The sequence below is a fragment of the Microcebus murinus genome, chromosome 21 (assembly GCF_040939455.1).
Source record: "Microcebus murinus isolate Inina chromosome 21, M.murinus_Inina_mat1.0, whole genome shotgun sequence".
NCBI classification, from domain to species: Eukaryota; Metazoa; Chordata; class Mammalia; order Primates; family Cheirogaleidae; genus Microcebus; species Microcebus murinus.
Window position 1 is genome coordinate 35189430 of NC_134124.1, and position 13526 is coordinate 35202955.

Sequence of the window (13526 nt, forward strand, 5' to 3'; positions counted from 1 at the left end):
GATCCCGGATGAATGGCAAACCCATCAGCTTCTAATTTGTTTCTCAATCAGTTGCTCCCTCACGCGACATGAAGGGCAGACGCTGGTCTTTCCGACTCCCTACGGCCGGCTCTGCCACCCCTGTTCCAGGCCTCCTGCTGGGGACCCAGTCTTCCAAAGAGCATGCTCTGGGTGCACGAGTGAGCCCCTGCTGTATACCCCATGTAAAAGGGAAGCCGTCTGGCGCAGTGCAGTGCCCGAAGATGCTGGTGCTGCCGAAATCGCAATGCAACCGGCCCGTTCATCGCCTTCCGCTCCGGGAGCCCCACGGGGCCGCAGGTGCAGGGAGTGTTCAGCCCCAGCCTCGGCAGGCCAGTTTTCACTCAGCCACAATGCACGATGGTTTCGCACGGGGCCCGGACTGCCGTGGCTCTGCAAGGCCTGCTTCTGCGCAAGGGGGGCGGCAGGACTTGGGGAGTGGTGAGGAATCGGCTCCTCCGCGAGGAGTCCCGCCTGCCGGCAGTGTGAGAGCCCTGCCAGGGCCAGGGCAGGAGGCGACCTGCTCAGGGGCACACAGCTGGAAGGGGCAAGCTGGATTTGAACCCAGGCCGTCGGGCCCCAAGGAACCACAGGGTACCCCCGCACGCCCCCACCCCGTCCCAGACTGGCCGCCTTCGTGGCGTGCCCGTGCTGTGCCCAGGCCAGCGAGGGGCCCGTGGGAGGCGCAGGGAGCAGCCAGCCTTGCTGGCAAGGCAGGACACAGCACTGCGGTTCCCGCGTTATTTCCGCCCGCCCTCTGAAACCCCGATCCTAAGAGAGAAAGAGGCCGAGGGAAGGAGGATGGGGAAAGGAGCAGAGCTTCTTTTTTTCTTCCCAAATGGATGATTGAAAGAAAATACGGTTTCCTTCAATTTACATTTCAGTTTGGGCCTCTTAAAACTGTTCTTTTTCAGTGGTTTGACTAAATATATCTTTCTGTGAACATTTGCACAGATTTTTGGCTGCCTCGTAATCTTTTCCCTAATGACGGGTGCTGTGGACAGAGTCTGGGTTCTGGAGTCATGTTGACCTGGGCCTGAATTCTGAGTCTGTTGCCAGACGAGCTGTGTGACCTTGGACAAGTAACTTAACCTCTCTGAGTTTCATCTTCTTCATCTGTGAAATGGAAATGAGAGTCTTTCTCACGTGGTTCCTTGGACAGCTTTTAAAAGAATGCTTTTTGTTATGAAAAATTTCGAACATAAATAAAAACATAGAGACTAATACAGTCTGAAATCCCATGGGCACATCTCGCAGCCACGTCTTCCACCTCTGGCCACTCTAGTTGCATTAATTCTCTCACCCACGTTATCCTCTTCACAGCAGATTATTTTGAAGCAAATCATCATGCCGTTTGATTTGTAAATGTTGCAACATGTATCTCTAAAAGATAAGCTCTCTGTCTTATAAGAGAGAGGCTTTATAGGGCCTATTTTCTGTGGCCAGGATTTTTAATAAAACTTGTGGATGTGTTGAGAGCTTATGTGCCGTGCCGCCAGAGCCTTCAAGAATAATTATAATAAGCATTCCGGATGCTTTTACTGACTGTTGCTGCTGGGTTATTTGAGTGCTGCCGTGTGCAGGACTGACCACGAGACTGCCGCGTTCCTACTGGTTGCAGTTATAGCCCCGAGGACCATTGGCGGAGGACCTACTGTGTGCCGGACTGTGTTTTTATAGCCCTTTGAGGTAACATTGAGTGTCTGCATCTGTAGGCAAGGAAAGGAGGCACAGAGAGGTTGGGGGCTTTCCCAGGTCGCACAGTGGCCGCAGCGGCGGGAGTTTGATACGAAAGGCCGCCCGGCTGCGGAGCCCGTGCCCTCCTCTGTCCTGCGCTGCCGTCCACGGAGACCTGCGCGGCTTCTCTGTTTCGGTTATACATTCCTCGGGGTCAGGCCTCCACCTGAGCCTTCTGCACTTCCGCAGTCCTCAGCTGTCGGATGGTTATCCGAGGAAAGAACCTGCAAGTTGGTGTGCGGGGACAAAGCTTGTCATCATCATCGCGGTTTGCACGACCGGCAGGTGCATCTGCACGACCGGCAGGTGCGTCTACATGTCTGTACACGGGACCGTACTCAGCCCCTGTGGGGTGTGAAAGGCACAGTCTCTGCGCTCGGAGCTGCTGCTTGCACAATCTAGAGATCAACTCAGCCATAGCAGCAAGAAGGCGGGAAAGCAGATGGTGTCTCACTGCCTGTGAGGCCGATCCCTCCTCGCCCTGGGCGGCCTCCTGTTCCACATGAAGACAGAGATGCGGTACGAGCGGAAGAGCTATTTCTCTGTCCCCACTACTGTGCCATGAATGGTACTAGGTCTGGGAATATTGTGGGAAAGACGACGTGGGGCCTTTGAGGCCAGGACAGGAATTTGGATTTTACTGTCAGTGTGATGGGAAACCAGTGGACGATTTTAAAGCGTGATGTGATCCGACCTTGCCACCTTCTAGCAAGCAGAACCCTCCTCCGAGCCCCTTGCGTGGTGAGGGCTAGCACACCCAGCCGGGACCCTGGTGCCGCCAGGGCGCGCGCCCCTCCACGGCGAGCCACCCTTCTGGCAGGGGACGGGTCCAAACACGAGGCGAGGCTGGCTCTCCTGCTTCTGTTCTGCCCCCCAGCCTCCTCTGCAAGGGGGACAGGGGTCTTTCCAGAAAGCTAGACCACGGCCCTCCCTGTGGCTCCCATCGCCTTCTGGATAAAGTCTGGCCACTTTAGCGTGACCGACGGGGCCCCCATGAGCCGGGCTCTGCGCCCCCCCCCCAGCATCGCGTCCTACCTCTGCTGCTCACTCTCATGCGTCACATGCTCCGGAACACGGGGCCCTGCTCTTTCAGACCTCAGGGCCTCTGTCATGTCTTTCCCACTGTCTGCAATGCTTTCTCCCTCTGGCTGACCTCGTGAACTCTAATTATCCACTGAGGCCCAACTTAAAGGCAGATCCTGCCCCGATTTCCCAATGCTTGGCGAGGTGCCTGGTATGTAAGGGAGCACTCAACTAAAAAAAGTTGAAGCAATGAGAAACTTATCATTGTCGTTGAACAAGGATTCTGAAGGTAGGACAGTTCAGTACTGGTTGATTCATGTGGTTTAGGTCTGTCCTCTTTGTCATCTCCCTGCTGGTGATGACGCCCCTCATGGTTGCAAAATGGCTGCCACAGCTCCAGGCAAATCTTCACATGACATCCAGAGAGGAAGGGGTCATTTTGTTCCCTTAGTAGGAGGAAAGGTTTCTCAGGAGCCCCACTGCAGACTTCCCTCCAGGTTTCTATGGCCAGGATCGGGTCATCTGCACATTCTAAACTAATTCCAGATAAGGAATATGGGATTCCTCAAATCAATATGATTCACTCAAATCAATCAGATTCTCTCTTTGGAGCTAGGGAGGGATCCTCAGATGGAAATTAGGGTTTTATTAGCAAGGGAGGAGGGGAAAGGTTATTAGTTTGTGGCAGTCAGTCTCCAAGATGGTCCCCAGCAATCGCGCCTGCTGGTATTCACGCTCTGTGTTGCCCCCTCCCACCTGGGCTGGTTCGTGTAACCAGTGGCACAGGGCAGAAGTGCTGGTGTGTCATTTCTGGGATTATGTTATAAAAACTGGTTTCCATCTTGGCTGTTCTCCTGCTCACTTGTGTGCTCTCTCTTCCTCTTGGATCCCTCACCCTGGGGAAAGCCGTGTCGTGAGCTGCCCTGTGGGGAGGCCCACGTGCCCAGGGGCCAAAGCCTCCAGCCAGCAGCCACATGAGCATGCTGGAAGCAGATCCTCCAGCCCCTGCCGCGACCGGCCCTGGCTTAACTGCCATCCCCGAGAGACCGTGAGCCAGAACCACCCTACAGAGCTGCTCCTGGCTTCTTGACCCTTGGAAACCACGCAAGATAACACGTGCCTGTTGTTTTAGGCTGCTAAGTTTCGGGGGTGATCTGTTATGTGGAGTAGACAATGCATACAGCCGGCAGACGACAGTGGCTGGCATGGTGCCCCAGCAGCGCCTGTGTTGCCATCAGGGCATCACTTCACAACCTGCGTCTGTCTGTCCCTCCCCAAGCTTGTGAGTGCCTTGGTTCTTCCCTTGCTGTGCACAGGGTCTGCAGAATGTGTGTGCATGTGCGTGCATGCATGCGTGTGCATGTGTGTACGTATGTGTGCGTGCATGTGTACGTGCTGTGTGTGGAGTCAAGTCCACTGTTACTTTCAAGGCTCCTCCCTGCTGGGCTCTCCCTGGACTTGGGACAGTGCCTCATTTCCTCTGTGTCGCCGGGGCCTGGCACATGGCTTGGCACGGAATGGCCTCAGAGAATATGGAGAGAATCAATGAAATGAACGGGATGCTGGGGCGGAGGAACATGCTGACTGCCATGGCAACCACGGCGTGGAGAACTCACAGCAGCCGGCCCTGCTGAGGACCTGGAGGTCTTGCGGCAGCTGTATTGTGCGGTGGCTGAGGGAGTGGCAGGCAGTTTCCGTTCTCACCGTCCTGGAAAGATGGCCCCATGCGCAGCCAGAAGCAGGGGCAGGGCGGGGGAGGCGGGAGCTCCCAGGAGCAGAGCGCCCCTCCCCTGTCCTCAGCTGCCCCTCACCAGAGCTCCTCCCGGCTGCCTTTCGTTCGCCCAAGACCTACTGCGTGCCGGTCTCTCGGCTGAGCACGTCTGCCCAGCTCCGGTCAATAAGCCTCACGAGGGCACACAGAAGGTGCATAATCCACATTTCGTGAGTGAGTGCATGAATGAATGAATGAGTGAGTGACTCGCTGACTCCTCACATAAAAGATAAAAGGAGGTCAGCCATGGGAGAGCTAGGCAAAGGGAGGACAGGCAGAAGGGTGGGCAGGGTGGGAAGAATGTTCCGGGCACAGAAACAGCATATGCAAAGGTCCTGGGGTGAGAAAAAGCTTGCAGTTGGAACCCATGCCTCCCTGGCTCCATAAGTGGCTGGTCCACAAGGACGACCCCCTGTCCTCTGGGGTAAATCCACCTATTACTGCCTCTCTCGACATGAAAGGGACGGGGTTATGGGCCTGTATAGTATAGTGGATCGGAGCGCAGGCTGCCTGGGCCTGGGCGTGGCTGTGCCACTAAACAGCCACCTCCCCCAGACGTCTCACAATAACATTGCCACAAGACCTCTCAGGTCCTCAGCAGGGCCCACGCTGCTCTGAGTTCTCCACGGTGTGCTTGCCATGGGTGATCTGGGGCACTTGCCTCAGTCTTCTCATCTGCCAAATGGGGATAACAGCAGAACCTACCTGATGGGGTTTTTGTGTCATTAAATGGGCTCCCAGGTGCAAAGTACTTAGAAAAAGTACTTAGAATATGTCCGGTGTTACTATCTTGTAGGAAACAGGGTAGAGCAGAGTCACATCCAAACTGGGTGCTGGGGAAGGCAGCCCTGCTAGGGGCAGAAGGGCAGGGGAGCGCTGGCATGCCCTGCTGGAGGTGGCAGCGCGGCCAGGCCTGTTCCAGCCTCCCTCTGCCAGGTACCCCACCCCTCTGCACTGAGCGGAAGGGACCTTGGTGCAAAGATTTGTCCTTACACGGGCCCTGGGCTCTGAGTGCTGGTGACGGTGACGGTGTGCCAGGCCTATTGTTCCCATTTCCAGACAGTTCCGGGCCACGCCGAGCGAGGCTGTGTCAGAGGAGCTGGGGAGAGAGACAAAGCTGCTATTTTAAGGCAGCAGCGGGAGCTCCGAGGGTGCCGCCTGTGTTCTCTGTCACAGGCTTGTCACGGGAGCAGAGCAGGCTGGGAGCTCGGCAGCTGGGGAGGGGACGGGCCACAGGAGGAGGGCAGGGGCCCTGGGCTGACTCACAGGCGGACTCGGGAAAGCCCGGTCCGAGAGGAAACCAGACGCAGGGGGCCTCAGTGGGGCGTCTGTGTAGGGCAGGGAAAAAATGGTTAAAATCACAGGCTGGGCAAATGCCCTTAGAGATCATTTAGGCTAGTGGCTCCATTACACAGATGAGCAAACTGAGGTGGAGAGATGTATGTGCGGTCGAGGTGCAGGGGTTCCTTTCTTTGTAAAGCAGTAGGAGTGTTTTGTTCTGTTTTAAATAACCACCATATTAAATAGTTAAATAACAGATGGCACATTAATACTATGGCCCTCTGTAGTATTTAAAAAGAACAATTATCAGGAAAAAAGTGCCCTGAAAAAAAAAAAAAAAAAGAATAAAAAGAACAAAATAGTCCTGTGTGAACCCGCTTAGGTTCTAAGACGTGTTAAGAGAAAGTTGCAGAAGAATGTGTACAGCATGTACTTGTTAAAAAACAAAGGCAAACCAAGATTTCATATTTTAGTGGTCCGTGTGTGTATATCAAGGCTTTGAGAAAGTTCTGGAAGGATGTTTGCCAATGGAGGAGGGCGGTCACCTTCCAGGGGTTGGACAAGGAGTGTCAGGCAGAGGGACCTTGACTTCAAAGGGACTGTTTGAATTGTTAAGAGAATTTTGTCATGTCTTCCTTTCGTAATTAAAACTCAGGATACATAAAAATTTAAAAAAATAATTGTTGTCAAAAGGCGTGTTTGGCCCTGGGGTTGGATTTGGCCGGAAAACATTTCTCTCCTGGGTATCAAACCCAGAGAAGCCCTGACCTCTCCTCGCCGAGGCCTCGCCCCGCTCCCACTCCCCCGCCATGTGACGGGTTTCATAAAATACGGAAAAATGATGAAAATGCTAATTAAGAGACATCCACTCGACTCCTTTTGCCCGAAGGAAGGCCGTGGGAAGAAGCTTTTTCTCATGATGCCTCGGGCTTCCTGGAAACTCCCGGGGCCTGGGGGCAAGGCCTGCGGGGTGACCAGCTCCCAGAGAGGTGGCGGGAGGTGGAGGGGCCCCACTTCCTCCTCTAGACGGGTCTGTCTCTCCCTCGTCTACCCTTCGCCTGAGGCAGGCACCTGGGCGCTGCCTTCCCGGAAAGGTGCGCCGCGGCCGTTACTGGGGCGTGCTCACCCATCTGCTAGTGTCTCAGAGTTAACTGTCAGGAGCGCGCACAGCAGCACACTCCCCTTGCAGGGAGGCGGGGGAGATGAGGAGGCTGAGGAGTCACTGTGGAGGAGGCTGGAGTCCCTTGAACGGCCCGGTCTCCAGACGTAGCCGCTGTTACTGGCCTGGTGTGGATCCTTCCAGACCTTTCCCTACGCATGAACACCTGGTCATTTGCACTCACACGGCTCCGTTGTGTTGCTGTTGCTGTGTGTGGAGGGTTGTTACGTGGGACCCCAGCCGGCAGGCCGGACCTGTCGGGCGATTATTCGACATCGTATTGACAGTGCGACATCCTTGCACTGAGAGCCCGGGGGTGGCGCCGCCTCTGCCCGGCCCTCCTGGCCGGCCGCCGGGCGCACGGGAGGTGCGGCGGGGCTCCCTCCCCGGCTGCCGTCTCCAGCACCGCCTGGGCCTCGCACGTGGACGCCATGTGAGACGCACGAGGAGGCTGGTCTGATCCTAGCGGTGCCTTGGAAGGGAGGCTGGGGCCAGCAGAGAGGGAGGGACCCGCCAGGGCCGCTCGGGCGGTAGGGGAGGCAGCCAGGAGGGCAGAGCCGGGCGGGTAGGGGAGGCAGCCAGGAGGGCAGAGCCTTGTCCGTGGCCTCCGCTGGAGAGGTGAGAGGGAGGAGCAGGCAGAGGGGAGGCCGGGACTCTGGAACGCGCCCTTGGAGGAAGCGGCAAGTTTTGACCTGAGGGCGCAGGCCCTCGAGGGCCCTGAGCGGGGAGGCCCGTGTCGGGGCCTGGTCCCGGCCTCCGGAGGCTGCGTGTCCCCTCGCACGACAGCCAACCCGGTCCCGCCTGCGCTGAGAAAGGACAGCTGTGGCCAGTCTGGAGGCCGCGTCCGCGAGGGAAAAGAGGCCCCTTAGGCAGCAGTGGGCCTCCCGGCCCGCCGGAAGCAGGAAGCCCGCTTACCCGGCTTCCGTGGAGCGAGCGTTGAGCGCGGGCCACGTCCTGGCCGGCCACTTCCCACGTGGCGTCTGTGGGCACGGCCCCTCTGGAGCTTCGCCTGGCAGCCCTAGGCTGTGTCCCGGGCGAACGTGGGCTCAGCCAGCCCTGGGCCATCAGGTCTTCAAACCCGGGCCCGCCCTGTGCAGGGCGGTGGCGCTGGTCTCTGCAGGAGCCTTCTGTTTGACGCACGTTCAGGGATGGCTGGGCGCCAGTGTCGGTTAGGGTTCTTCGGTTGTAAGCGACAGAAGCCCCTGCCACTCCACGGTCCAAGGGCCGTGTGCTCTGGGACCTCCTGGCTCTGTCACTTCGTGGGTTGGCTCCTTGGCGAGGCCTCTCGCCGGGCACCCTTCCCTCTGCGGTCCCACCACGGCAGCCAGCTGCGCCCACAGTGACATCTTCCTCCCTGCAGGGGGACTGGGAAGGACAGACGTCTCTCCGGCGTTTCCGCGAAGCCCCGAGTTCCATTCTGATGTGTGTCTTGAGTCTCGGGGCCTCGCGAGTGGGCAGGGTCAGCCAGGCCCCGGGCACTGTGAGTGGCCAGGCCGGTCGCGGGTCAGCCCGGAGCGGGGTCATCAACTGCCCTGACTGCCACACGGCTTGAGGGTTGCAAAGGAGAGTGGGCAGCCAAACCCTGTGTCCTCGAGCCATAGGAGCATGGCGGCCCCACCCCCACCCCCGCGCCCGCGCGGCTGGAGACGCGGTGAGTTTCGGCAGAGCGCCGTGAGGACGGGGCTCCCCTGCCCACACGCACAGCAGCGCTGGGCTGCCTGTCCTGGAAAACGGGGTGCAACCGTCACAGCGCTTTAGCAGTTGTCCTGTGGGGACCGGAGCTCCTAGAACCTGGATTTCCCAAGAGAGGACAGTATCTGTCACTTCATGAAGGCAGACACAGGAAAGTCATGGCTTGCCTAAGTCACAGGCGGCTCCATGGCCGAGCTGACGGCAGAACTCAGGACTTCCGACTCCTAGGGGGGCTCTCGCCCAGGAGAACACCTGTCAGGCGTGTGATGCATTGCACTGAAGGTCACACCTGTGTGTAGGGTGAATAAACACTCTGAAGGGAGGTGACTGGAGTGTGGGCCACAGGGGTCACCCCCAGACGTCTCTTCTGTCCTGCAGGCTGGTGGGGGGTGCCAGGGTGGGAGGTGCCAGTGGCACCTGCCAGTCGGGTGTGCTCCCGGCCCTGGCCCGGCAGCCTGGGCAATCCCAAATGCCCCTAAATGTGCAGTGTTGTCTCTGTGGTGTCACAGAAAGAGTGTGGGCGCAGAGCCAGGCTACCGGCCCCTTGCTAGCCGTGTGACCTGTGGCAGGTTGCTCCTGTCCATTGCCTCCTCGGCTGTGTAGTGAGACCCGTGGCCACCCTGCTCTCTAGGAGGGTGTGGGGAAGGAATGTGATGAGACAGGAATGTGTGCCGTGTCCAGCATGGAGCCTGTCCCTGGTTAGGGACAGCTGTGCGTGGCTCCCAGGGGGACATGGTGCAACCCTGGGCACATGTTTGCCTTCGGGGTAATTCCAGGCTTTAGTCTCAGGTCTGAGGAGTTCTGGGAAGGAACGAGGAATCTGCTTTGTGTCTCCAGGTGAGCTGGAATTGCTTCTAGAATGATCCGAGCCAGCCCGGGCATGCTGTCCCTGGGGCCAGATCTGCCCAGTGGCCACCCACGCTCCTGGGAGGCTGGTGCCCAGCCCTGCCTCTGGGCTCACTGGGGAGGCCTCTGGGCCGCCCGCTGAGATCAGCTGCAGGATTAGGACCTGGTGACTCATCCCCAGAGAGGGAGGCCAAGTCTAGGGCCCAAGACAATGCAGAGAAAGACTTCTTTTTATCCCAGCGATCATGAGAAGATCCGAAGGGACCCACGCATCATCAATTATTCATGGGCCTGAAGGAACCCGCGCAGAACGCCAGCTGGGGAGCAGGGCGGGCGGTGGGGCGGGAGGCGGGAGACGCCTCGGCCCAGGGCAGCTGCAGTTCCCTCCCTGAGCCTGGGACGAGCTGGGCGAAAGCATTCTGAGGTGACATGTGCCACCCCTTCCTAGAGGACTTGCACTGAAGGGAGGACGAGCCGTGGCAGGCCCGCTGAGCACCTTCTCCGCACAGCTGCGTTGTGGCCATGGCACCGCACGGTGCAAAGGTTGGTTAGCCCCACTGTATGGATGAGAAAACTGAGGGATGGAGAGGAGAAGTGACTTGCACAAGGTCACACTGGTATGACCTGGCCAAGCTGGGAAAGAAAGAAAGGGAATTTGGTTATCCAAAGGGGACTCGATATTTGCTGAGCATCTGTGACGTGCCAGGCTCTGCTCTGGGAGGGTGGGTACAGCCGTGAGCAAAGCCAAGGCTCCGCCTTTGTGGGGCTTATGTCATGTTTCGCTTGTGACGCGGCAGATGACAAACAAGCAGATAAACAGTGTGTGAAATAATTTTAAGTAAGGGTAAGTGCTATGAAGAAAAACACATGGGCTTAGGGACCGGAGAGAGTGAGAGACAGGATGGCACACAGGGACGGGCTGCTGTGCACAGGGGGTGGCCAGGAAGGGCCTCTCTGCAGAGGTGACATTTGAGGTAGGCCTGACTGCAGCCAGGGACTGGGCTCTGCGAGGACCCAGGAGGAGCCTTCCCGGCGGGGCTGGAGCGCAGAGGCGGGAGGCGCAGGCACTCGTGTGCTCGAAGCACTGCGGTGGGGAGGCTGGGGGAGGCTGGCCTGGGCGGGAGCGGAAGGGTAGGACGGGGGCTTGGAGAGGGGCCAGGGCCACAGGTGGGGCCCTCGGGGGCCAGAGCCAGGAAAGAACCTTGTGGAGGAAGACGAGGTGCTGTGGCCCGGGCGTGGGTTCGTGCCGCGGTCTGCTGTTCCCTGGGCCAGGCCGGTCCGGGCTTCCTGGCCTCCTTCCCTCCTGCAGAGAAAGGACAGAGCCCCCAAGCCTGCCTTCGCTCAGCTGGAGAGCTGCTGCCACTGTGCCCCTTCTTCTGTCATTTCTGCAGCGTGCTGTCCTGTGCCCGGCCTGGGAATAGGCGCCTGATCTCTGTCCGCCCTCGGCAACCCTGGGAGGAGGCGCGGACGCTGTCATCTCTACATGAGAGACGAGAACACTGGGGCTCAGCCAGGACGGACTTACTCAAGATCACAGAGCTGGAAGTGGAGCCAATCTGAGCCCAGGCATTGGGACAATGCTCTTAACCCAGGGAAGGTCTTTGGGGACTGTGACACATCTGCTGGGACCCCACCCAGACCGCGGGGAGGCAGAAGTGCACTGTATTCCTGGATGCAATTCGCTTTATCAGCCTCTGATGGGGACCCACGACCCTGCCGACCAGGGAGTCTTGGTGAGAAATTCCATCCCGGGACTTCTGACCCACAGCTAGACAAGAAGCCGTGAGAGTGGAAAAGGGGATTCTTTAAAAAAGTGAGAGTGAGGGTGGAGCCATTTAGAAGTAAGTGTCAGAAGCCTTCAAATGTTCCTGTAACCTTTGGCCCACCCAGCAATTCCACTTTTTGAAATTAATCCAGGGGAAATCACAAGATGTGTGCAAAGATAAATGTCCACACAGTAGGGACATGAAGCGTAGTGACACCAATTGTTCATGACCCCTGCTCATTCTGACTGGTTGGTGCCCAAGCCCAGACCGTACTGGCCGTTACATATTTTGAAAGTCACTCCTGCATGTAAGGTTATTTATTGCATCCCTAACATCAATGAGGGGAACTGGAAACAACTTAAATATCCAATAAGAGGGGATGGGATAAATTATGGTGCATCCATTGATATACTACTGTGTAACAACTACAAATTATGCTCCTGTTTTATTCCTAAGTTCTGCTTGGAAAAAAATTATGCTCCTGAAGAACATACAAAATTCTGGGAAAATAACCATAGTCCATTGTTAAGTGAAAAAGGGTTACAAAACAGCATGCTCCCAATTTGAGGAATCAATATAAAGTGTTCTGATTCTGGCAACATGACAAGCTGAGCTTACACTTCTCCTTCCTCAACTCAACTAAAGAGAACATCTAGAAGTTTTGGGTAAAATAAAACCATTAAAAACATGTAGCTGAACTTAGGACAAATAAAGGGTAGTCTCCTTTGGGACAGGAGACATGGCTCTGATGTGTGTGTGGTGGCCAGGTAGAGCTGAAATGCCTAAATGAAGCAGGGACCTCGGCAAGGCATTTCCCTTGTAGAGTTGCTCATTGTTCACCAAATACTTTGAGAGCATTTAAATGCCTGTGCATGTTGTCCAGACTGAGAACGTTCAAGAGAATGGCTGTTCTATCAGCTTGGGTCCCCAAAGGAGGACACATGGGACAGAGTTCTCAACTGATCCCTGGCGGACATAGAGTATAAGTAAGAAATAAATCTTGGTGGTTATGTTAAGGCACTGAGAGTTTGGGCTTGTTTGTTACTGCAGCACAACTTCACTTATCCTGACTGCCACAGTCTTCCATGGAAGGGGGGCTAGAGAAACACCACGCAAAATGTTATCTTACATTTGGGCTCTGAGTAGAAATTTTAAAAATATCCTTTGAGAATCTGAAATCACAAGCCTGAACCATGTGAGTGAATAGAGTTTGAATCTACACTATCCAACTGTTACGGGGAGCCTGAACCAAGAAAACATCATAAAAATTGGTCTTGACTAGTAGAAGCTCAGGAGCACCAGCAGGAGCAAATGCAAAACTGATTTGAAAACACACAATTGATTGCCTTGTGTAGTTTATAGTTTTTTTACTGTAACCTCATCTTGCCCCAGGGCTGTGACTCCTCTGGCAGTCTCACGTGCCCTGGGTTGGGAAATGTGTTTTCAAATCAGTTAGAGGAGAGGAGAGAAGCGGGTTCACTCAGGTTTCTAGACCAGAGACCTCTGTTTGTTTCTGGGGTTCTCTGGGGAATGGGTAGTTAGTGACCCAAAGTGGGAAAATTGCTTGAAAAGTCCCACACCTCCTGAATGTTTCCTTATAAACAGAAGGTTGGGGAACCGCTGGATACATCATGATGCTTTTTGAGGATTATCTAGCTTATTTAGAAAAAAAAATCAAGCAAAACAAATGTATTGTAGAAAATGTGGAAATTAACAAAAAAGGTCAAGAAGACACTAAGAATGGCTGAGGTTGGCGTCACCCAGAGACTCCAGTGTTGTTCAATTTCCAAATGTGTGCAGGGTGCCTCACCCTATGCCGGCACAAGGAAACCTTTAAGAGAGTGTGAGATAAGGTCTGAGCCTCGAGGATCTGTCATCAGCTTGGCATAAGCTTCAGCACAAAGGAATGTGCTGGAAGACTATGGTGTGGCTCCCAGATGCCACAGAGAAGCCAGACTTCAGAAAGGGCAGGGCGCTGCCCACAAAGCACAGGCAGTCAAAGCAAAATTGGACAAATGGGATCACATCAAGCTAAAAATATCTGCACTGCAAAGGAGACAGTCAACAAAATGAAGAGACAACCCACAGAATGGGAGAAAATATTTGCAAGCTGCCCATCTGACAAAGGATTAATAACTGGAATATATAAGGAGCTCCAACAACTCAATAGGAAAAAATCAAATAATCCAGTTAAAAAATGGGCAAAGTATCTGAATAGACATTTCTCAAAAGA

At 55.7% G+C, this 13526-nt stretch overlaps 1 long non-coding RNA gene across 1 annotated transcript; it reads left to right on the forward strand.

Annotated features, from left to right (window-relative positions):
* Positions 1–10398: 10398 nt before the first annotated feature.
* Positions 10399–11986, forward strand: LOC142863049 (uncharacterized). The gene is made up of 3 exons (XR_012913934.1): positions 10399–10501; positions 10919–11260; positions 11750–11986. It is a non-coding gene; the product is annotated as an uncharacterized LOC142863049 (long non-coding RNA).
* Positions 11987–13526: the final 1540 nt, after the last annotated feature.